Below are 24,102 nucleotides of genomic sequence, written 5' to 3'. Positions count from 1 at the left end.
ATGAACTTGCTTGCTCTTTCTAGGCCTAGGCATTCTTCCTATATAGTCTAACACCCTCTTCTAACATGAGCGATGGGAAATTATGTGTTTGGGAGGAGCAGAGATCATGTGATTTGGGCGGAACATACAAAAGTAAAAAAAAAAGCATACTGTACTTCTGTGCTAGTCGCAACGAAGTCGCGTTGAAATACATGTACTGTGACTTAGTTCCGACTTACATTACCTTCTATGAGGGACAAATCGCACTGAAGTCGTCCAAAAGTAGTGCAAAAACCTTTTCTGAAGTCGCTGCGTCTTGAGTCGCAACCGTTAGAACGGTTCTGATTGAAATGAATAGATTTTGACTTGTCATGCGACTTGACATGTGTGAAGACGCACAACAAGTCGCACTAGTGGAAACGGGGCCTAACAAAATGAATCAATTCAAAACTAAACACATTTTCCCATTCTGCACATGTCTCCTAAGCGTGCCCAACCAAGATATAGCAGTTATGTTCCAGCCTCTGGTTTCCGGGTCGCCCTGCGGATGCATCGATTGCCCTGTGGAAGAGGTCCGGGACACGTGAGTATGTTTGGCTTGAGGTCAGCAGAAGGGAGCAGACGCCATGCGGGCTGCTAGGGAGTAACCAAAAGGAAAACATATGGAGAGGACTCTGCTCTCTGGGTGATCGATGTGCATTGCAGCATCTTATCAAAGTTTGGTGCAGTCGCCTACCTTTGTCTTCTTTTCTGTCCTGAGGAGAGAACTGTTTGTTGAAGCAAGGTTTGCTTTCTGCGTAGCGATACCCCCGCAGGAGCCACTTGGATATTGGTTTGCCCGGGCCTCCCACTGATTACTCCACAGCCAGATACAGGGTATTTTCACACAGCCAGGTGCACACACTCTTCCGCTCGTTGTCTCCAATGACCAGTCTAGGGGATGTGTTTTTATGTTTTATTTGGAGAACTTGGATTGGAGAAGAAAAACCAGAGCTATCCTGAGAGTCCCAACATCCTATCTGTTCAGAGAAATGGGAACCTACAGATGTTCACAAGGAACCACTGTCATATGTGTGGACTTTAAGGGCACAGCATGAGACAGATAACAACTACATGGATTTATCCTAAAATAACATTTATTGATTTATCTAAAACCACATCTCAATAAAATGAGGAAACTGGCCCCAAACTGAGCTCAGCTCGTACACAGGAGATCAATGTCTCCTACTAATTTCACTCATGTACATCATACATATATAAGGATAAGTTGGTATACAGTAAACCCCCCTCCATTGCGGGGGTTACGTTCCGGACCCAGCCGCGAAAAGTGAAATTCCGCGAAATAGAAAAACCCTATTAAAATGCATTGTAGGGATGATTTTTTTACTGTCACTGTACGTGTAGAAGCATTTTAAGGTCTTTAAACACACTTTTAAAACAATAGAAACTCATTTAAACACATAAAAGATACTTAGAGACAGAGCAAGAGCTATGAAAAGCTCAAAAATCTTTCATTTTTAATGATTTATATAGTAAAATAACATTACAAAAAAAACCGCGAATTACCGGGACCGCAAAAACTGAACCGCGATGTAGCGGGGGATTACTGTATATCATAAGGTTCGTGTAGGTATAGATATTTCCTCTCTTCACTTAGATGTAACATTTAGTGACGGCCATGTACTTTATTACTAAATATATCTTATTACTATTATAATAATCTCCTTACTATATGGATTTCTTTGTGTCAGCTTTTTTGTATACATGTCTGCATCATATTTGTTACTGATGTCAACATTTGTATCAATTACTGTATGTATAATAAATGACTACGTTCAGATTCTATTTTTGTATATCTTAGTTGGTGACCTGCCTCATATAAAGTCCCACGACCTCTGTTTTCTGTTTGCATTAACCATTAGGGATGGAGGCAAGTCACTGTGTTTGCTTCGGATCATATTCCTCTATCTTCGTCTGTTCACTGGTCAACGCGTTTCACACAAGGCTTCTTCAGGACTATGAAGATGTACAGACCGTTTTCTCTTAAAATTAACAGACTCGATATTAGTGTTTCATAAACATAGAACATAATTTGTATTTATGTACATCATAATAAATACAAACATGACTTACTAGCACACGGCCTTCCTTCGAACCCCCAACAAATTAACCTGACCTGGGGCAAACACAGGAGGGGGAAATCGGACCAAAATGTGTTGTGTGTGTATATATATATTTATATATATATAGGTATCTATCCTGATGATCCTAGGTACAAGATAAACTATACAGTATCTCTCAAAAGTAAGTACACCCCTCACATTATTGTAAATATTTTATTCTATCTTTTCATGTGACAACACTGAAGAAATGACACTTTGCTACAATTTAAAGTAGTGAGTGTACAGCTTGTATAACAGTGTAAATATGCTGTCCCCTCAAAATAACTCAACACACAGCCATTAATGTCTAAACTGCTGGCAACAAAAGTGAGTACACCCCTAAGTGAAGATGTCCACATTGGGCCCAATTAGCCATTTTCCCTCCCCGGTGTCATGTGACTCGTTAGTGTTACAAGGTCTCAGGTGGGAATGGGGAGCAGGTGTGTTAAATTTGGTGTTATAGCTCTCACTCTCTCATACTGGTCACTGGAAGTTCAACATGGCACCTCATGGCAAAGAACTCTCTGAGGATCTGAAAAAAATAATTTTTGCTCTACATAAAGATGGCCTAGGCTATAAGAAGATTGCCAAGACCCTGAAACTGAGCTGCAGCACGATGGCCAAGCCCATACAGCGGTTTAACAGGGCAGATTACACTCAGAAAAGGCCTCGCCATGATCGAACAAAGAAGTTAAGTGCACATGCTCAGCATCATATACAGTGTTTGTCTTTGGAAAATAGACGTATGAGTGCTGCCAGCATTGCAGAGATTGAAGAGGTGTGGGGGGGGGGGGGGGTCAGCTTGTCAGTGCTCAGACCATACAGTGCACACTGCATCAAATTGGTCTGCATGGCTGTCATCCCAGAAGGAAGCCTCTTCTAAAGATGATGCATAAAAAAGCCTGCAAACAGTTTGCTGAAGACAAGCAGACTAAGGACATGGATTACTGGAACCATCTCCTGTGGTCTGATGAGACAAAGATAAACTTATTTTTTTCAGATGGTGTAAAGCATGTGTGGCGGCAACCAGGCAGTGCTAGAAAATAATGGTGGCCACACAAAATATTGACTTTTGGTCATTTTTGGCACTTTAACCTAGGGACGTACTCACTTTTGTTGCCAGTGGTTTAGACATTAATGGCTGTGTGTTGAGTTATTTTGAAGAGACATCAAATTTGAGGTGCTCTCTATGGCACTTGGTGCAATGTGTTGAGTTAGCCACAGGGTGCTATACAGGTCCAGGGATGTAGTTCATCACTATGTAAATTCATACCTATGGAACCCAGTCCCCGAGGACCTCTTCGGGGGTATGTCCACTATGACAATTAAAGCATGGAACTTATATACAGTCCAGTATTCAGGACAGATAAGTCTGGAATGTATTCCCCTTACGGCGTAAGCTTTTCAAACTTTGCGCTAAAATTCAGAGCTCAGTCTCAGGTGATCACACCGCTGGTCACACCCTTTAATGCCACTTACATCTAGAACCCTGATAAGCTACTCAGGTGCCCTTTCACCACTCGTTGCCGGACAGTCAACACCTGGGTTACCGCGTACTTTTAGATACACTGCACCCTATATCCTGCACCCTATTTCATGAGTACCCCACAGGGGAATACCCTCACTTATAGCTATGGTGGAGACCAGGAGAAAGGGAGCCAATTCTAAATCAGAGAAGATTGGCTCTGCCAAAGGTCCACTCAATACTCAGCCTTGGAGTGACAATGTGTCTCTTGTACCAGAGTAGGACCCAGTTTTATCACCAATGTCTGTATCCGGTTCTAGCTCTATCTCAGGCACACAATATGTGTCCTACCTGACGAAAGCAGAATTTTCTTTCGCCTTTTTCTCTATGGTGGTTAAGCTAGAAGGTCATTCTAGAAGAGTGGTGCAAATTGAACAGAAGGACAGAGCAGCAGAATGTCTTAGTGGTCATCACTTTGCAGCACTGGGTTGCTCAGTTCAAACCCCAACTGGGACACTTGTACCTGCATTGCAGGATGTCAGATTAGGCATTTATGAACAGGAGGAGGTTTTCCAGCATAATAAGCAGGGATATTTTTCAGCAGCAATGCGGGGGAATGTAGTTAGGACACCTCTAGCACTTACTGTATGTAATGGCAAGGGGTGCTGGAGTGTGCTGCATGGTCTATTGATGCTCGCTGCTGGGGGGTCTATTCTAGATGGAGGGGATCTATTTTGGCAGGGGGGTCTTTTGTTGCTGGTGGAGGACCTACTATTGCTGGGGGTGGGGGGGGTGGGTCTTACATTTCTGGGGGGTCAGTTGTTGCTGGGTGAGATCTACTGTTGAGGGATAGGTCTGTTGTTGCAGGCTGATGGAGAGTCTATTGGTGCTGGCTGTGCGGAGATCTTTTGTTGCAGCCAGGAGTCTATTGTTGCTAGGGGGGATTTTGTTACAGGTGCTTCATTGTTGTTAGGGAAACTATTGATACTGGTGGGGGTCTTTATTGTTACTGGCTGCAGGGAATCTATTTTACAGTTTTTCTTGTTATCATTAACAAATCCCATACAAATTACTTAGCAGCACAAAATGATACCTGGTTCAGTATTGTCAAAAAGGGCAGGACTGGGAGGTGGGTAGGGGATGAAACCAAGAAATGGTGCTTGGAGGTGGGTAGAGGGTGGAACCAAGTAATGGTGCTTGGAGGTGGGTAGAGGGTGGAACAAAGTAATGGTGCTCAGAGGTGGGTAGAGGGAGGAACCAAGGAATGGTGCTCACAGGTGGGTAGGGGTGGAACCAAGGAATGGTGCTCAGAGGTGGGTAGAGGGTGGAACCAAGGAATGGTGCTCGGAGGTGGGTAGAGGGTGGAACCAAGGAATGGTGCTCAGAGGTGGGAAGAGGTGGAACCAAAGAATGGTGCTCAGGAGGTGGTAGAGGGTGGAACCAAGTAATGGTGCTCTGAGGTGGGTAGAGGGTGGAACCAAGGAATGGTGCTCAGAGGTGGGTAGAGGGTGGAACCAAGGAATGGTGCTCAGAGGTGGGTAGAGGTGGAACCAAAGAATGGTGCTCAGGAGGTGGTAGAGGGTGGAACCAAGTAATGGTGCTCTGAGGTGGGTAGAGGGTGGAACCAAGGAATGGTGCTCGGAGGTGGGTAGGGGTGGAACCAAGGAATGGTGCTCAGGAGGTGGGTAGAGGGTGGAACCAAGGAATGATGCTTGGAGGTGGGTAGAGGGTGGAACCAAGGAATGGTGTTCGGAGGTGGGTAGGGGGTGGAACCTAGGAATAATGCTCAGAGGTGGGTAGGGGCAAAGAAAGGGGGAGTTCCTGCACCTATTCTCTGAGAAAACAAGCCCTGATAATGAGTCTCCTATTTGCTTGATGTGGCCTTCATGAGCTTAGCCATATGAGTTGTCATTGGAGGATGCTGTGTCCCTAAAGGGTATACTCAATCATGATAATTGGATGTGTCCTTGGGGGGGGTTGCAGCATCTTCTGATGGTAACTTCATGTGTTTGTCTTGTTCTTCGGGGGTATATCTGTCTGCAGGTGCAGCCTGTGAACCTGCGTTAACCCTTGCCTCTCTTCCAATGCAATGGAAGTTGGAATGAAAAATATTGATTCTATCCTAAAGAATAATAGAGTAATGGTCAGAGGTAGAGGATGACCCTGTCTTACCTCTCCAAAATGCTGGACTGTATATAAATTCCATGCTTTACCACCAATGTCCGTTTCTGGTTCTAGTTCTTTCTCAGACACACAACATGTGGGCTACCTGACCAAAGCAGAATTTTCTGTCGCCATTCCTTGGACAGATTACGTATTAATACGGCCATCTTTGTCCAGAGCTCCAAAACTCCTCGCCTCTTCTCCCGATCCAGCTTCCCAACCCGAGTCAGATCCCGATATGCCAGTCCTAGAGGATGCAGAGACAGGAGGGAATGGAGAGGATATGGATGCCATACTGGAGGAAGGTGCAGAGGATTTCTCTCCCCCACATTGTCATTATAATGAAGAAGGACCTTCACACAACATGCTTGCTAACGTTGAAAAGTTAATTTCCTGTGTCTGCAAAATCCTTGACATTATACCAATGAGAAGAAGATTGGGATTCTGGCACTCCAAATGGTTTATGTCTCTCCAAATAAGCGGATGCTTAGGGGGGTGTGTGGACATTATTCTCCTGTATTAAACCACTTCCCGCCCAACGACCTCATATGACGTCATGGACTTTGAGTGAAGATATCTGGATGATGGGTGGAGCTACAGGCATCATTCACATATCTTCTTTTTCTGCAGGTAATTCCCTGCACTGTAAAATCAATCATATGGGCTGTTCAGCCGCTTGATTGTTTTTACAGGCGCCGCCCTCCAGAAAGTAAAAAATATATATATATATATATATATTTTGTTTTCAAAGGTGTCATCATTTTTTGTTTATAGCGCCAAAAAATATAAACCACAGAGGTGATTAAATACCCCCAAAATAAATCTCTATTTGTAGGAAAAAAAGAACTTTGATTTTATTTGGGTACAGCGTCGCACGACCGCGCAATTTTCAGTTAGCTTAACGCAGTGCCGTATCACAAAAAATGGCCTGGTCATGAAGGGGGGTAAATCTTCCAGGGCTGAACTTGTTAACTGACAATTGCGCGGCCGTGCGATGCTGTACCCAAATAAAATTGATGTCCTTTTTTCCCACAAATAGATATTTGTTTTGGGGGTATTTGATCTCCTCTGCGGTTTCAAAGTTTTGCGCTATAAGCAAAAAAGAAAACAATATTTTTTACTTTCTGCTATAAAACATCCAATAAAAAAAGTACAAAAATCTAATTTCTTCATCAATTTATGCCAATATGTATTCTACTACAGGTTTTTGTTTAAAATAAATCTCAATAAGCGTATATTTATTGGTTTGCTCAAAAGTTATCTCATCTATAAACTATGGGATATATTTATGGAATTTTTTTTTTTTTACTAGTAATAGCGGCGATCGGTGATTTACAGCGGGACTTCATTGCGGCGGGCAAATCAGACACTAACTGACACTTTGTGGGAACCAGTGACACCAATACAGTGATCTGTGCTAAAAAATATGCACTTTCACTGTACTAATGACGCTGGCTGGGAAGGGGTTAACATCAGGGGCGATCAAAGGGATAAATGTGTGCCTAGCCAGTGTTTTTGTATTGGGGGAGGTGCTTTTACTAGGGGAAGGCATGGATCAGTGCCTCTGCTTTGCAGGAACACAGGATCTATGCCTTCCCTACTGACAGAACGGCAATCTGCCTTGTTTACATAGACGGATTGCCATTCTGCCTGTGTACCGAACGATCAGCGGGTGCCGGCGGACATCGCGTCTGCGGGACCTGCTGTGTAGAATCACAGTGGTAGTGAGCCGCCGGCAGAGCGCACTTGCGCACGCTACCTGGAAGTGCAGGATCACGTCTATATATAGGGTTCTGAGCAGCACGGCTGCCCTGTAGCAATAAAACTGCTATAGGGAGGTCGGAAAGTAGCAAAGACTTTTTTCTTTCACACCCCCAAATTTTGAGTCCCCCAAAATTACATTCCAGACTCTGAATACTCTGAAAAACGCAAAAAAATTTGCGCAAACCAATCAAAATACGCTTATTGCGATTTTTTTTACCAAACATATGTAGCAGAAAACAAATTGGCCAAAAATGTTAAAAAATTTTGATTTTTACATTCTTTTTTGGGAATTTAATATAAAAAAATGTGAAAAATATTGTTATTTTTGCAAAATTGTCGCTATTTTTTTGTTAATAGTGCATGATCAAAAAATCGCACAGGTGATCAAAAGAAAGCTCTGTTTGTGGGAAAAAAAGGACGTCAAATTTGTTTAGGTAGGTACAGCGTCGCACGACCGCGCAATTGTCCGTTAAAGTCACGCAGTGCCGAATCGCAAAATAGGGCCTGGTCAGGAAGGGGGTAAAATCTTCCGGGGCTTAAGTGGTAAAATCAAAGAAACCAAAAAACAACTGTGTGAGGTCAACCAGGAAATAAATACCAAACTGTTAATCCGAGCATGCAGCCTGGCTGGCCAGGAAAGGGGGGGGGGGGTTGAGCGTGTGATGGTAATAGGCAGTAATATATTTCTCCCCCCTTGGTGGGAGTGGAGATGACCCATCTATAAGGATATACAGTAGATACACACACAGCACAAGGCCGTGTTCACCCTATGAGACATTTCTCAGGGCTGCAGTTCCTCTGAGCTCCACAAGGTGGTGATCTCACTTCTACCCAGACAGAAAGTATCTATAGAAGACAGGAAGTAATGTCAATTGTAGACAGGAAGTGATGTCACAGGAAGTGATGTCAAGTATAAAAGACGTTTTTGGGTGAAAGGTGTGTTGGGAGGAAGTAGAGAGGAGACATTGCTGGACGTGGTAGCAGACAAGGTAATAAGATGTTATTTTCTGTTTACACCCAGCAACCCCCCCGTCATGTCCGTCCTCTTCCTCCATAGTCACTGTGACCTCTTTTATCTCCAGCAGATGATGATACACACATATATAGTGTGGAAACCTAGAGTAACCCCTTCAGGGTCAGAACATTCCTCCACTTACGGGGTCAAAAAATTCTCTTCATTCTGGAGATTTGTCACCTTTCCCACCAATCATCTTCTCACCTTAGCAGTCTCTTGTAACGAGGGATGAGATTCGGATTTGGGTTCTCCTGAAACTTCTAGTTCCTCCTGTTTTGAACTGTATTGTAACTGTATTGTCTTCCTTCACATTGTAAAGCGCTGCGCAAACTGTTGGCGCTATATAAATCCTGTATAATAATAATAATAACTTGCCCTTTCCCACCCTTCCTCTGAAGATACAAATATCCCCATGCCTCACTATATTAACCATGTGCCCAGGATCGGCATGGTGGATGGAGTGGAGGGTGATCAGTTCTCAGATCTCCTCTCTGGTGAATGAATGAGCATTTCATCACTTCCAGGTTAAGTGCCATCATTCCCTGGTCACTGTAGTCAGTGAAGAAGCTGGTTGATCCCGATCTGTATTTCATCAGCTTCACTGGGGTCCATAGATGACGTTGGAGGTATAATAGACCCCTAATGTCTCCTTAAAGAGGACCAGTCATTTATATTATGCTGTCACAAAGGGGGGTATTGGCCGCACACTAGAGTGAGAGCAATGATTCTGGGGCCATTATTACCGGGTTTCTCTAAACGAATGACCTGTAGGCGCTTGACACGGGGTAACGTGGCAGAGCCTGACGTAAGAGGAGTGGCTTACCGGGTAACTGGTGTGGCACAGGTTCACCAGAGGCGCGGAGTATAAAGCCCCGTACACACGTACCGATTGTCGGCCGTAAATATTCGGCCAACGACCGATCGGCCGATTGTAGGCTTGTTAGTATGATGCTTCCGACAGCCGACAACGCACTTTCGACCAAAAAGAATCAGTCGTGTAGGCATTAAAATTTTTGTTGGCCAACACCAGAACGGCCGATTGTTCGCCAGTCAGTACAGAATTCGGCCGACAATCAGCAGATTTGCAAGACTGGGCATGCTCAGAAAAGAAAAAACACACGGAAAGTTAACCATCACATGACATCACTTCTGCAGTCGGCTGCTGTTGGCCGACAAAATTTGTGTGCAGTCTTTTGGAGTTTTCAACAGACACGACAGCCCTGGACTAAAAGATGGCCGATCGTTCGGCCGACAATCGGTACGTGTGTACGGGGCTTAAAGCCCCGTACACACGTACCAATCGGCCGTCTTTTGTCCAGGGCTGTTGTCTGTTGAAAACTGCAAAAGACTGCACATGAATTTTGTCGGCCAACAGCAGCCAATTGCTCAAGTGATGTCATGTGATGGTTAACTTTCCCTGTGTTTTTTCTTTTCTGAGCATGCCCAGTCTTGCAAATCTGCTGATTGTCGGCCGAATTCTGTACTGACTGGCGAACAATCGGCCGTTCTGGTGTTGGCCAACAAAGATTTTAATGCCTACACGACTGATTCTTTTCGGCCGAAAGTGCGCTGTCGGCTGTCAGAAGCATCATACTAACAAGCCTACAATCGGCCGATCGGTCGTCGGCCGAATATTTATGGCCGACAATCGGTACGTGTGTACGGGGCTTAACTGTTAGTGGGGATGGACTTGGCTGCTTGCTAACACCAGGTCGCGGCCCCCCAGATTGCCTGGGAGAGACAGGAACAGGTCCAGGACCAATAGCTGGTAGCAGGTAAACAGATCAGGATGAGACAGGAGGATAGTCAGGACAAGCCAAGGTCAGGGCGATCTGAATCCAAAGACAAGCCGGGTCAGGTAAACAGGAACAGCAGATATAACAGGCACAGGACACAGGAGAGCTGAAGACAACACAGCAATCACCTAGAGTGACAGCTGTGTTTAAATAAGCCATTTTGGCGCCAATTTGGTAGCCTCGAACTCTACCGAGGTGGCCTCGAACTCTACCGAGGTAGCCTCAGCGCATGCGCATAGGCATTCGCCTTTTAGCTATGCCAGTGCGCCTGCGCAGGGTATTGAGTCCCTGACATTGCCCCCCCCCCCCTTAAGGGCAACCTCCAGGTGCCCAAAAGGTTCCTTTTGTGGGGATGGTTGCGGGAAAAAAATTCTGGATTAAGTCCTGGGCATGGAAATTCTGTACCGGTTCCCAGGAATTTTCTTCGGGGCCGTAGCCCCTCCACTTAACCAGGTATTGTAGCTGGTTCCTCAGCCTTCTGCAGTCTAGGATGGCCTCCACCTCAAATTTTTCATCCCCGTTGATGGTGACAGGAGCAGGTGGTTCCGAACTTCTACCAGGAAAGGAATCAGGTACTGCAGGTTTCAAGAGTGAAACGTGGAAGACTGGATGGATCTTGAGGGAATCGGGAAGCGTCAATTCGTAAGATACCTCATTTAATTTTCTCCTCACAGGGAACGGGCCAATAAACTTTGGTGCCAGTTTTTTGGAAGGGCATGCCAATCGGAGATTGGTGGTGGCTAACCATACCAGGTTGCCAGGCTGGAGAACCAACTCACCTCTCCTTCTTTTGTCAAAGAACTCTTTATTGGAGGTCTGAGCCTTGGTCATGGCATCCTGTAAGACTTTGTAGTTCTCCTTAAGGAACTCCAAGATATCCCGGACTGCTGGCACTGTAGGTTCAGGAATAAAGCAGGGCAAGAAAGATGGGTGAAACCCGTAGTTAGCGTAGAATGGGGACTGACCTGTAGCCGAGTGTTTGGCGTTATTGTATGCGAACTCTGCTGATGGTAGTAGCGAGACCCAGTCATCTTGAACAAAGGTGGTGAAGCATCGGATATATTGCTCGAGGGTCTGGTTGGTCCTCTCAGTCTGCCCGTTAGTCTGGGGATGGTATGCGGAGGACATTGACAGCTTGATTTTCAGTGAATCACATAAAGCTCTCCAGAAGTGAGAAGTAAATTGGACACCTCTATCCGACACAATGTTCATTGGGACCCCGTGGAGTCTTACAATTTACCTGATGAAGACCTGCGCCGTCTCAAGTGCGGAGGGTGTACCTCTTAGTGGTATGAAGTGAGCCATTTTCGACAGACGGTCTACTACCACGAAGATTGCAGAATAACCGTCTGATGGAGAAAGTTCCACGATGAAATCCATGGCAATCATCTTCCATGGTCTGTCAGGGACTGGTAGTGGTCTGAGCAGGCCCCATGCCTTATTTCGGGTTGCCTTGCTTCGTGTGCAAACAGTACAGGAGGAAACATATTGTTTACAACACTTCTCCAAGTCAGGACACCAGAACATGCGCTGCACAAGATCCAGGGTCTTATGGATCCCGAAATGACCAGCCATCGGGTGGTCATGATACAGTCCAAGGATGGACACACAAGCACTTTCTGGAATGTAAATTTGATCCCCTCTCCATAGCAGTCCATTTCTGGGTACCAGTATAGTTCCAGCAGGATGGGGAGCATTTACTGTGGCTTGTCTCAGAGCGGTAAGAAGGTCAGACTGTAATAGTAGAAAGTTACCTTGGTTTAAGATGGTGTCAGGTACAAGGATCCCTTTAGAACTGTCGTACATTTGAGAGAGAGCATCGGGTTTCATATTCTTGGAACCCAGTTGGTACATTATATGGAACGTAAATCTAGGAAAAAAAAGTGCCCACCTTGCTTGGCGAGGTCTCAGGCGTTTGGCCGTCCTCAAATACTCCAGGTTCTTATGATCCGTGTAGAGGAGTATGGGATGTGCCGCCCCTTCCAATAGATACCTCCACTCCTCCAGGGAGGTCTTGATGGCAAGGAGTTCCCGATCCCCTACATCATAGTTCCTCTCCGCAGGAGAAAGCTTACGGGAGAAGAAAACTAACGGATGAATCAGGTCCTTGAGACCTTGACGCTGGGAGATGACTGCTCCTACTGCGATTTCCGAGGCGTCTACTTCGAGGATGTAAGGCAGGGCGGGATCCGGGTGGCTGAGGATAGGAGCAGAAGTAAACAGCTCCTTCAGGGCTGTAAATGCGACTTGCGCCTCGGGAGACCAGTGGAAGCGGGTACCTTGTTTGGTGAGCAGGGTAATAGGGGCGATGATGGAAGAGAACCCCTTGATAAATTTCCTGTAGAAATTTGCGAATCCTATGAAACGTTGAATCCCCTTTTTATCTACCGGTGCGGGCCAATCCAGGATGGCGGAGACCTTCTGAGGGTCCATTTTGACCCCTTCAGAGGAGATTATTAACCCGAGGAATTGGATACTCTGCTGTTCAAATTTACATTTCTCGGGTTTTGCGTAGAGCCTGTGTAGCCGGAGTCGGTGGAGTACCTTTTTAACGTGTTCTCTGTGCTGGGCCAGGGAGGAAGAGAAGACCATGATATCGTCCAGGTAGACAATTACAAAGATGTCCAGATAGTCTCTGAAGATGTCGTTGATGAAGTGCCGGAAGGTGGCCGGGGGATTGCAGAGCCCGAAAGGCATCACCAAATATTCATAATGCCCGAATCTGGTGCGGAATGCTGTCTTCCATTCGTCCCCCTCCCTAATATGGACCAAATTGTAGGCTCCCCGCAGGTCCAGTTTGGTGAATACAGAGGCGGTTCTTAGTCTCTGGAAGAGTTCAGGAATCAAGGGTAGGGGGGTACCGGTTTTTGACCGTAATTTTATTTAACTCACGGTAGTCTACACATGGCCGAAGTGAATGTTTTTTTTTTTTCTCCACAAAAAAGATCCCAGCTCCTGCCGGAGAAGTAGAGGGTCGGATGAATCGCTTCTCTAGATTCTCCGTCACATAGTCTTTAAGGGTACCCAATTCTCGTTCCGATAAAGGAAAGATACGTCCGAAAGGGATCTCGGCCCCCGGAAGCAATTGAATTGGACAATCATAGGGGCGGTGGGGGGGGGGGGGGGGTAAGGTCTCAGCCCCCTGTTTACTGTGAAGACATCCAAGTATTCTTGATAAGATACTGGGACAGAGGAACGTATCTCCTTATCAGCATCCATACAGAGTAGGATGCTAGGAGCACTATGGCGTACTGGCAGGCAATAATTCTGGCAGTAAGGGGACTGGAACTTGACGTCTCCAGAAGTCCAATTAATCTGCGGGTTGTGCGCCTGCAACCAGGGTAACCCCAGAATAACCGGAAACAAGGGAGAAGAGATGGAATCCAGGCACAAAAACTCCTTGTGTCCTTCGAGAGTGGCCACAGGCAGTGGAGGGGTTTCTTGGGTTACTGGCCCAGACTTGATGTGGGACCCATCCGCTAGGAAGATGGAGAGTCCCTGCGACTTGGGTCGAAGTGGGAATGCGTCGATGAGCAGCAAAGGTAAGGTCAATGAAGCAGCTGCATGCCCCGGAATCAATAATAGCGGTGACCGGGATCGGGCCTTCTGGGAGCTGGAATGAGATAGAGAGAGCCAGGTGAGTGGTATTGTTGGCAGAAACTGGATAACTTGAGGGGAATATAGAAAGACACTTACGCATCTTTGCTGGGCATGAGCGTACAAAGTGTCCGGCCTCTCCGCAGTACAGACACAGGTTGTTCTGACGTCGTCGTGAGCGTTCTTCTGTTGATAAGGAGGCTCTGACGTATCTGATTCAGCAGTGACTGGAGCAGTGTTGCTGGAACGGGCACCGGAGGAGAAGGTGTGGATGGGATTAGGAACCCATGGCAACATCCAGACTGGGCGGGTCTGCTGCGTGGACCCCTCTGCTCTACGCTCACGGAGCCGGCGGTCTATCTGTATAGCCAGGGTGATTAATGCCTCTAAGGTCTCGGGTAAACCCACTCGGGCCAGTTCATCTTTCAAGTTTTCTGAAAGACCCAGGCGGAACTGATGTCGCAAGGCTGCGTCGTTCCACTGAGTGTCCATACTCCCAACGCCTGAAGTCAGTGACGTAATCCTCTACGGCCCTGTTGAAGTGAAGTGAGCACGGTTTCTGCTGTAGCAGTGCGCTGTTGGTCTTCGTATAACTGCGCCATTGCTTTAAAGAAAGCCGACATGGAGTCCAGCTGGTTACTGAGCTCTTCAAGTAGGCGGTGAGCCCAGGACTGAGGTTCACCTTGAAGCTGGGATATGATGAACCCCACTTTGGTTGCTTCCAAGGAGAAGGTTCGGGGTTGCAGGGAGAAGTACAGCTCGCAGGCATTGCGGAAGGCTCTAAACTTGCTTCGATCCCCAGCGTAGGGACCCTTGGCTCAGGAGGTAGCATCACCACCGTCGGACCGGAGGGATTCCCGGAGGGAGCCATGGAAGCAGCAGAAACTGTAGGGTCCGTGGAGGGGGTTAGGGACTGAACACGCCCCTCCAACTGGGTATAGCCCTCTTGCAGGGACTTAACTGCTTTGGTAAGGACAAGCCAAGGTCAGGACGGGCAGCAGGTAATCAGAATCCAAAGACAAGCCGGGTCAGGTAAACAGGAACAGCAGATATAACAGGCACAGGATACAGGAGAGCTGAAGACAACACATCAACCACCTAGAGTGACAGCTGTGTTTAAATAGGCCGTTTTGGCGCCAATTTGGTAGCCTCGAACTCTGCCGAGGTAGCCTCAAACTCTGCCGAGGTAGCCTCAAACTCTGCCGAGGTAGTCTTAAACTCTACCAAGGTAGCCTCAGCGCATGCGCATAGACGTTCGCCGGTTAGCGACGCCAGTGCGCCTGTGCACGGTATTGAGTCCCTGACAGCGCTTTTATAGTGTTGTCTTTGCACCATGTTGGGTAGCGAATTTAGACACTTTCATGGGGACACACAGTTTTAAGAGTTGACATAATTGTGTGCGTGTGTGTGGGGGGGCGCTTTGTTTTTACAAGCATAACATGCAGATTTTATCGTGTGTGAAAATGTAATTTTGTTTAAAGCCCATCTCTGGGGAAACAAAAAAATGACCAAAACCCAAATGAGCATTTAACCCTTGTATAATGGGGGCAGCCCCACTTCAAGGGTTACATGGTAATTTTGGTGTAGGGAACCAGTAAAAGCACTTTTACTTATCTGATCCTCTGATCCCTCAATACGGGCACTCTCCTCTATTCCCTACACTCTGGCAGTGGACTGTCCCTCCTCCTGTCCAATCAAGGGCTTTGGGCTCTGCATTGGTCTTGATGGTCTCAGATAACCTGTGACCACTCTTTATAAAAAGATCCCCCTAATTAACCCAATCTACATGTTCCAATTCCCACTAGGGGCAACCTGCCTATAACCCCTTTTATCCCCATCCTAATATTGTCCAACCAATGCAATCCAGATAATTCTTCATTATCCGTCTACAGAGAAACCCACATAGATCAGATGACCACCACACCATTGAGGATGGAGGAGGATCGGAGTCACATGACTGAGAGGTTATTAAGCCACACCCTGGAGATCATCTACCTGCTGATAGGAGAGGTGAGGAGGATTTTGGGAGGTCACATGACATCACTCTTATATATACAAAATAGCAATATATAATCCACCACGTGATAACAATTCAAACAATAATTGATAAGTGTTCAAACATGTGCTAAGTCAACACCGTGACCACACATAAAAGTCCAAAGAAAATATCCAAAACTCAGTAAATTGTCCACCGGGTGAGATACAATATAAAACAATGAAGGTAATATGCTGAATCTACAGCCTAATGACACAAATTGTCCAATATATCTGTTGACCAAACTCAGTCTTTGTGCAACGAAAAGATGATGATGTGAAGATGTGATGAAAATAAACTGGTGATGAAGTGATCACGACAAGTTGGTGACAGTTTCCCACCACCTTCTAGATGTGCTTCTTACCAGATAAAAAATGCAAAAGGGCATATAAATGATCGCTATTGAGAAACTCCTGATAACACCTCAAGAAACTCAGGGTGAATCAATTATCCCTTCACCAAATGTTCAGACAGCTCCTTACCAGATGTAAAGAAATGGAGAGCATTTCAAAAATGTTCCTTTTCTTCCTGTACTGAAATGATGGGAAAGTTTCTCCTGGCACTTGTCCTCAATTTACCATCCACAGCAATTCCACCTGCTAAGTGTCCTGTGTCCAATGGGCCTTTATGACCAATATTCTCAGAAAGCACAAGGCGATCGGCTACTTCTCCTCTACTTCTAGGCACTTTTTTCTCCTTCTCCTGCTCAGATCCACTTAGCCATGCAAAAAAAAATCCATTTAGACAAGAAATCCTTAAAAAGGGAGGCTGTAAAGAAAGCCTGGCAGTGGAGGGATGGGGAGGAGAGTCTGGTTTGTATCCTGTGCACTCAGCGGTTCTTTCTATGGATTCCTAAAGCTCTTCTGCAGTCCTGACCAGAGAGGTGAGGAGGAATCTGGGAGGTCACATGACATCACTCTTATCTAGTCTGGTCAAAAGACCATGTTCTTATTATAGACATGTAGATGATGTCAGATGATTGATATCGGTTTATCTTTCTCCTGATTTGTAGGATTATGTTGTAGTGAAGGAGTCTAGTGGAGAGCCAATCTTAGGAGGATGGAGCAGGACTCAGAGCCCCACCGTGGTGCCTCCACCTCGTTCTCCGATACCTGAGAGGAACAAAGAGCAGAAGATCCTGGAACTGACCACCATGATGGTCCATCTGCTGACAGGAGAGGTGAGCGGTGCTGGGAATTCTGGGACATTATCCAGTAACAGACAAGGGATGTGTCTGGATGGTGACTGTATCATTGTGTGTGTCAGGTTCCTATAAGGTGTCAGGATGTCACTGTCTATTTCTCCATGGAGGAGTGGGAGTATTTAGAAGGACACAAGGATCTCTACAAGGACGTCATGATGGAGAATCAGCCGCCCCTCACATCACCGGGTAAGAGGAGACTTTATTGTAAAGGAGAGAGCAGTACGGAGGCTCCACCTAGATCCCCCATCATCTGATAAACACATAGAAACAATGTATTCAGTCAGTGTGTGTGTTTCCTACAGATGGATCCAGTAATGGGAACCCACCAGAGAGATGTCCCCGTCCTCTGTATTCCCGGGATTCCACACAGGAAGGTCACACCATCCCCCACCATCATCAGGTAGATGAGGAACAATCACTGATAGTATCATTAGGATCTGTACATTATCTGCATTGTTACCATTGATGTCATTTTTATTATATATTCAGAGTGGAAATCTGAGAGATTCTAAAGGTGAGGTTAAAGAAGAGATAAAAGAGGAGGATGATGAGGATGGGGTGATGGAGGAGTCAGAGTTTCTAAAGGAACACAAAGATCTGTACCAGGACACCATGGTGGAGTCATCCAGCTACAGAAACCCACCAGAGAGATGTCCCCGTCCTCTGTATTCTCGGGATTCCACACAGGAAGGTCACACCATCCCTCACTGTTACAAGGTTGGTGGATTGGAGCATCTAGAACATGGACTTCTGGGGAGGATGTGTTTTTTCTTTTTTTTTTTTTTTCATAATATCACAGTTTTAAAGCTTATATTTTACGGATGATATTCTCTCTCATTTTCTTGGTTTAGAGTGGAGATCCAATTGATATAGAATTTGAGGTTAAAGCAGAAGAAGAATGGTATGTGAGGGATGATCAGCAGTCTATGGAGGAGGATGGAATAACGGGGACATTTATAGAGGAGGACACTCCTACAGAGATCAGCACAGGTGGGTCACTAACACTAAATATGTACATACATGACATAAATACATGTAATCCACCACTGATTACTGAATACCAATATTATGAGTCCTGACCTATGCGCTATATACTCTATGTTGTATTACAGACTTCTGCTCTAACCCCTCTACCGACTGCTACAGTGTCTCACAAAAGTAAGTACACCTCTCACATTTTTGGAAATATTTTATTCTATCTTTTCATGTGACAACACTGAAGAAATTACACTTTGCTACAATGTAAAGTAGTGAGTGTACAGCTTGTATAACAGTGTCAATTTGCTGTCCCCTCAAAATAACTCAACACACAGCCATTAATGTCTAAACCGCTGGCAACAAAAGTGAGTACACCCCTAAGTGACAATGTCCAAATTTGGCCCAAAGTGTCAATATTTTGTGTGGTCACCATTATTTTCCCCTCTCGGGCATGGAGTTCACCAGAGCTTCACAGGTTGCCACTGGAGTCCTCTTCCACTCCTCCATGATGAAATCACGGAGCTGGTGGATATTAGAGACCTTGCACTCCTCCATCTTCCATTTGAGGATGCCCACAGATGCTCAATAGGGTTTAGGTCTGGAGACATGCTTGTCCAGTCCATCACCTTTACCCTCAGCTTCTCTAGCAGGCCAGCCGTCGTCTTAGAGGTGTGTTTGGTGTTGTTATCATGTTGGAATACTTCCCTGCGGCCCAGTCACCGAAGGAAGGGGATCATGCTCTGCTTCAGTATGTCACAGTAAATGTTGGGATTCATGGTTCCCTCAATGAAGTGTAGCTCCCCAGTGCCGGCAGCACTCATGCAGCCCCAGACCATGACACTCCCACCACCATGCTTGACTGTAGGCAAGACACACTTGTCTTTGTACTCCTCACCTGGTTGCCGCCACACACGCCTGACACCATGTGAACCAAATAAGTTTATCTTGGTCTCATCACAGCACAGGAGATGGTTCCAGTAATCCATGTCCTTAGTCTGCTTGTCTTCTGCAAACTGTTTGCGGGCTTTCTTGTGCATCATCTTTAGAAGAGGCTTCCTTCTGGGATGACAGCCATGCAGACCAATTTGATTCAGTGTGCGGTGTATGGTCTGAGCACTGACTGGCTGACCCCTCCCCCACCCCTTCACCCTCTGCAGCAATGCTGGCAGCACTCATACGTCTATTTCCCAAAGACAACCTCTGGATATGACGCTGAGCACGGCACTCAACTTCTTTGGTCGATCATGGCGAGGCCTGTTCTGAGTAGAACCTGTCCTGGTAAACCGCTGTATGGTCTTGGCCACCATGCTGCAGCTCAGTTTCAGGGTCTTGGCAATCTTCTTATAGCCTACGCCATCTTTTTGTAGAGCAACAATTCTTTTTATTTTAGATCCTCAGAGAGTTCTTTGCCCTCATGTTGAACTTCCAGTAACCAGTATGAGAGAGTGAGAGCGATAACACCAAATTTACCACACCTGCTGCCCATTCACACCTGAGACCTTATAACACTAACGAGTCACATGACACTGGAGAGGGAAAATAGCTAATTGGGCCTAATTTGGACATTGTCACTTAGGGGTGTACTCACTTTTGTTGCCAGCGGCTTAGACATTAATGGCTGTGTGGTGAGTTATTTTGAGGGGACAGCAAATTTACACTGTTATACAAGCTGTACATTCACTACTTTACATTGTACCAAAGTGTCATTTCTTCAGTGTTGTCACATAAAAAGATAGAATAAAATATTTACACAAATGTGAGGGGTGTACTTACTTTTGTCAGATACTGTATACACATAATATGGATTCTCTTATTTACGCTCATTTCATACCAGCTGGACATTTTATATCTGATGAAAAAATCAAACGAAAATGAAAATAAAATTTCTTCTCCCAAATCTGTAGACAATAAGTGGGAAATAATAATCCAATCTGTGCGATATCACCGCGCCGTGTAACAATCAGACTTACAATTCAAAAATATGAAATCTATTAAACAGTGTCAGGAAATGAATAAATAGTAATGTGATCGTCCAATAAGAGGATAGAAATGTGTGTCATGTGACACGTGTCATCAGTCAGGGCCAATATAAATGATAAAGTGCGAGTGCAGAAATTGCAGATGAGAAAGGTGCTGGTGGTCACTTCCACTCACCTTACCATCTGACTCCTGTGTTACCAGCGAGTCCCACAGATCCCTTCCCCCTCTAGGGATATTGCTCACTCCTCTCCTCCTTCCTCTTCCTCCACAGTATATATGGGGGGGGGGAGGGTAGAAAATAACACCCCCTCTAGTGCTTTCCGTCTATCTGCTTTATTCAACATTAAAATCCAAAATGATAGAATTACAAAGCCGGGACCTGAGCAGTGCGGACTAAACAAGCTTCACAATGAGATCCTTCACTCAGATACCCCTTCCCTGGGATGTCCCTGCGCAAGGCTCCGCCCATATTTTCTATCCCCCCCCCATATATACCGTGGAGGAAGAGGAAGACTTATTGTCTACAGATTTGGGTGAAGAAATTTATTTTCATTTTCTTTTGGGCTGCATTTTATTTGATTTTTTATTTGTTTTTGTGTTTAGTGAAAGAAACTTTCTGAATGTAAGCTGCCATTGGGTGAATGTTTCTGTGAATATTTATACACCATTCTTTACACTACATGATTGCACCGATTTATGCTTTATTTTATATCACATTTATATCTGATGATTAGATTGGAGGACAGACTTTTACATGGTGATAATAATGTGATAACATCCTCCAACTTTGGAACCTTAAACAGAAAGTGATAATGAGGGAGGAGTCAGTAACCCAATGATGGTGGTCTTCAGGATTAGTCCAGTCTTCATCTTGGTTGTTCTCCCCCCATCCTCACTCTCTGACCTCTGGTGGGGCTCAGCCCGGTGTTATTCATGACTAAATCATGGACTAAAAAAGGAAGTCCACCACTTCTTGTGTTGGGAAGATGGCAATGAGTGATAGAGGGGGAGGGGACGCTCGTCCTATAATCCCCTCATCACTGTCACTCCTATAAAAGACAGTTCTCGTTGTTTTCTCACTCTCTGGCTAAGGTCCATGAATAAAGAAATGAACTGGTAGGAGATCAGAGGTCCCATTTACTAGTTACCTTGAGGGGGGAATTGTAAGATCCTCAGAGACAAAGCTGTCTGATGTGGGCGGAGTCCTGGTTTAGGGGAACCAATCTGCTGATGTCTAGTAATGATCTTTTTATTTCTATTTTAGTAGATGGACGGGAGATGAGGAAAACCTCAGAGGATTGTCTCACTTTGTCTCCAGACTGTAAATTAGAAGATGAGGACATCACACAGTATAGTCTAGGAGAAAACCCGGCTACCTCAAATGTCCATCCGGCACCACACAGTGTAGACGGACCATCGTATTCCTCTTATCCTGAGGAACCTCAGACTGTGAGGGACAGTGCCGGACCATCGTATTCCTCTTATCCTGAGGAACCTCAGACTGTGAGGGACGGTGCCGGACCATCATATTCCTCTTATCCTGAGGAATCTCAGACTGTGAGGGAGGGTGCTGGACCATCGTATTCCTCTTATCCTGAGGAACCTCAGACTGTGAGGGACGGTGCCGTCCTTCCACCAGATAAGAGGTTCTCCTGTACTGAGTGCGGGAAGTGTTTCAGTTTTAAATCCAAACTTAATGTGCATAAAAAATCTCACACTGGTGAGAAGCCGCATTCCTGTCCTGAGTGTGGGAAATGTTTTTTACAAAAGTCCGCTCTTTCCACACATCAGAGATTGCACACTGGTGAGAAGCCGTATTCCTGTCCTGAGTGCGGGAAATGTTTTTCAGATAAGTCCGCTCATTCCAGACATCAGAGATTCCACACTGGGGAGAAGCCGTATTCCTGTCCTGAGTGTGGGAAATGTTTTTCAGAGCAGTTCAGTCTTTCCAGACATCAGAGATTGCACACTGGTGAGAAGCCGTATTCCTGTCCTGAGTGCGGGAAATGTTTTTCACAGAAGTCATATCTTTCCACACATCAGAGATTGCACACTGGTGAGAAGCTGTATTCCTGTCCTGAGTGTGGGAAATGTTTTTTACAAAAGTCCGCTCTTTCCACACATCAGAGATTGCACACTGGTGAGAAGCCGTATTCCTGTCCTGAGTGCGGGAAATGTTTTTCACAGAAGTCATATCTTTCCAGACATCAGAGATTGCACACTGGTGAGAAACCGTATTCCTGTCCTGAGTGTAGGAAATGTTTTTCAGATAAGTCCGCTCTTTCCAGACATCAGAGATTGCACACTGGTGAGAACTTGTATTCCTGTCCTGAGTGTGGGAAATGCTTTTCACAGAAGTCTGATCTTTCCAACCATCAGAGAGTGCACACTGGTGAGAAGCCGTATTCCTGTCCTGAGTGTGGGAAATGTTTTTCAGATAAGTCCACTCTTTCCAGACATCAGATATTGCACACTGGTGTGAAGCCGTATTCCTGTCCTGAGTGTGGGAAATGTTTTTCAGATAAGTCCTCTCTTTCCAGACATCAGAGATTGCACACTGGTGAAAAACCGTATTCCTGTCCTGAGTGCGGGAAATGTTTTTCACAGAAGTCCCATCTTTCCGAGCATCAGAGATCGCACACTGCTGAGAAGCCGTATTCCTGTCCTGATTGCTGGAAATGTTTTTCAGATAAGTCCGCTCTTTCCAGACATCAGAGTTTCCACACTGGGGAGAAGCCGTATTTCTGTCCTGAGTGAGGGAAATGTTTTTCAGAGCAGTTCAGTCTTTCCAGACATCAGAGATTCCACACTGGGGAGAAGCCGTATTCCTGTCCTGAGTGTGGGAAATGTTTTTCAGAGCAGTTCAGTCTTTCCAGACATCAGAGATTGCACACTGGTGAGAAGCCGTATTCCTGTCCTGAGTGCGGGAAATGTTTTTCACAGAAGTCATATCTTTCCAGACATCAGAGATTGCACACTGGTGAGAAACCGTAATCCTGTCCTGAGTGTAGGAAATGTTTTTCAGATAAGTCAGCTCTTTCCAGACATCAGAGATTGCACACTGGTGAAAAACCGTATTCCTGTCCTGAGTGAGGGAAATGTTTTTCACAGAAGTCCCATCTTTCCGAGCATCAGAGATCGCACACTGCTGAGAAGCCGTATTCCTGTCCTGATTGCTGGAAATGTTTTTCAGATAAGTCCGCTCTTTCCAGACATCAGAGATTCCACACTAGGGAGAAGCCGTATTTCTGTCCTGAGTGAGGGAAATGTTTTTCAGAGCAGTTCAGTCTTTCCAGACATCAGAGATTCCACACTGGGGAGAAGCCGTATTCCTGTCCTGAGTGCGGGAAATGTTTTTCACAGAAGTCCCATCTTTACAGACATCGGAGATCTCACACGGGTGAGAAGCCATTTTCCTGTCCTGAGTGAGGGAAATGTTCCCGCACTGAAGTCCTGTCTTCCTGTACATAAGGGGTCCCACACAACCCTGGAGGTGTATTAGTGCCTTGAGTGCGGGAAATGTCTTCTATATGAATGTTGGTGGACATGTGGGGAAGAAGCACACCCTGATATACACCTCAGATATACTCCATGGCTGATCTTCATCATGTAAGAAACACTTCATAAGGAGATCAGAGATCACCAAAGACATGGATGAAGTGTTGTCCCGTGTTGGCCATTGATAGCAGGAGAAAAATAAAAATGGAGTCCTTACCTTTCATTGGCTGAGTACATTTTGTGCGGGAAGATTTCACAAACACTTACAGATCTGGTTGTTATAAATGTGTTGATGAAATGTGACCCGCATTCCCCCGGTCATGGCGAATTGGGATTTCCTATAATGGTCAGTTCAATCTAGTGGCCAAAATGTGCTTTTCTGACAGATGTCCATGGCCGCATACCTTTGGGTAGCCCCGCCCTCGCCCCCCCCTAAGACCCCACCCCTATAAATGTTCAAAATAAG

General features: G+C 45.6%; 2 protein-coding genes and 1 pseudogene across 3 annotated transcripts in view; 2 read left to right on the top strand and 1 right to left on the bottom strand.

Annotated features, from left to right (window-relative positions):
• The window catches only part of LOC309549780, a 36,618-nt pseudogene extending 13,486 nt beyond the window's left edge, over positions 1 to 23,132 (top strand). Inside the window, exons 2-5 of the transcript in view lie at positions 16,989 to 17,156; positions 17,243 to 17,366; positions 17,483 to 17,556; positions 21,858 to 23,132. The product of the transcript in view is annotated as an uncharacterized misc_RNA (transcript). The remainder of the gene's footprint in view (positions 1 to 16,988; positions 17,157 to 17,242; positions 17,367 to 17,482; positions 17,557 to 21,857) is intronic.
• Positions 1 to 24,102, top strand: part of LOC309549773 (gastrula zinc finger protein XlCGF66.1-like) — a gene marked incomplete at its 3' end in the record, with an annotated part of 313,385 nt that overhangs the window by 70,581 nt on the left and 218,702 nt on the right. The window lies entirely within an intron of this gene.
• Positions 1 to 24,102, bottom strand: part of LOC309549776 (uncharacterized protein) — a gene marked incomplete at both ends in the record, with an annotated part of 190,172 nt that overhangs the window by 30,591 nt on the left and 135,479 nt on the right. The window lies entirely within an intron of this gene.

This window comes from Pelophylax lessonae, assembly GCF_965119305.1.
Source record: "Pelophylax lessonae genome assembly, chromosome: 3".
Classification (NCBI taxonomy): domain Eukaryota; kingdom Metazoa; phylum Chordata; class Amphibia; order Anura; family Ranidae; genus Pelophylax; species Pelophylax lessonae.
The sequence above is the reverse complement of the archived record's forward strand: the minus strand, read 5'-3'. Positions and strand labels throughout refer to the sequence as shown.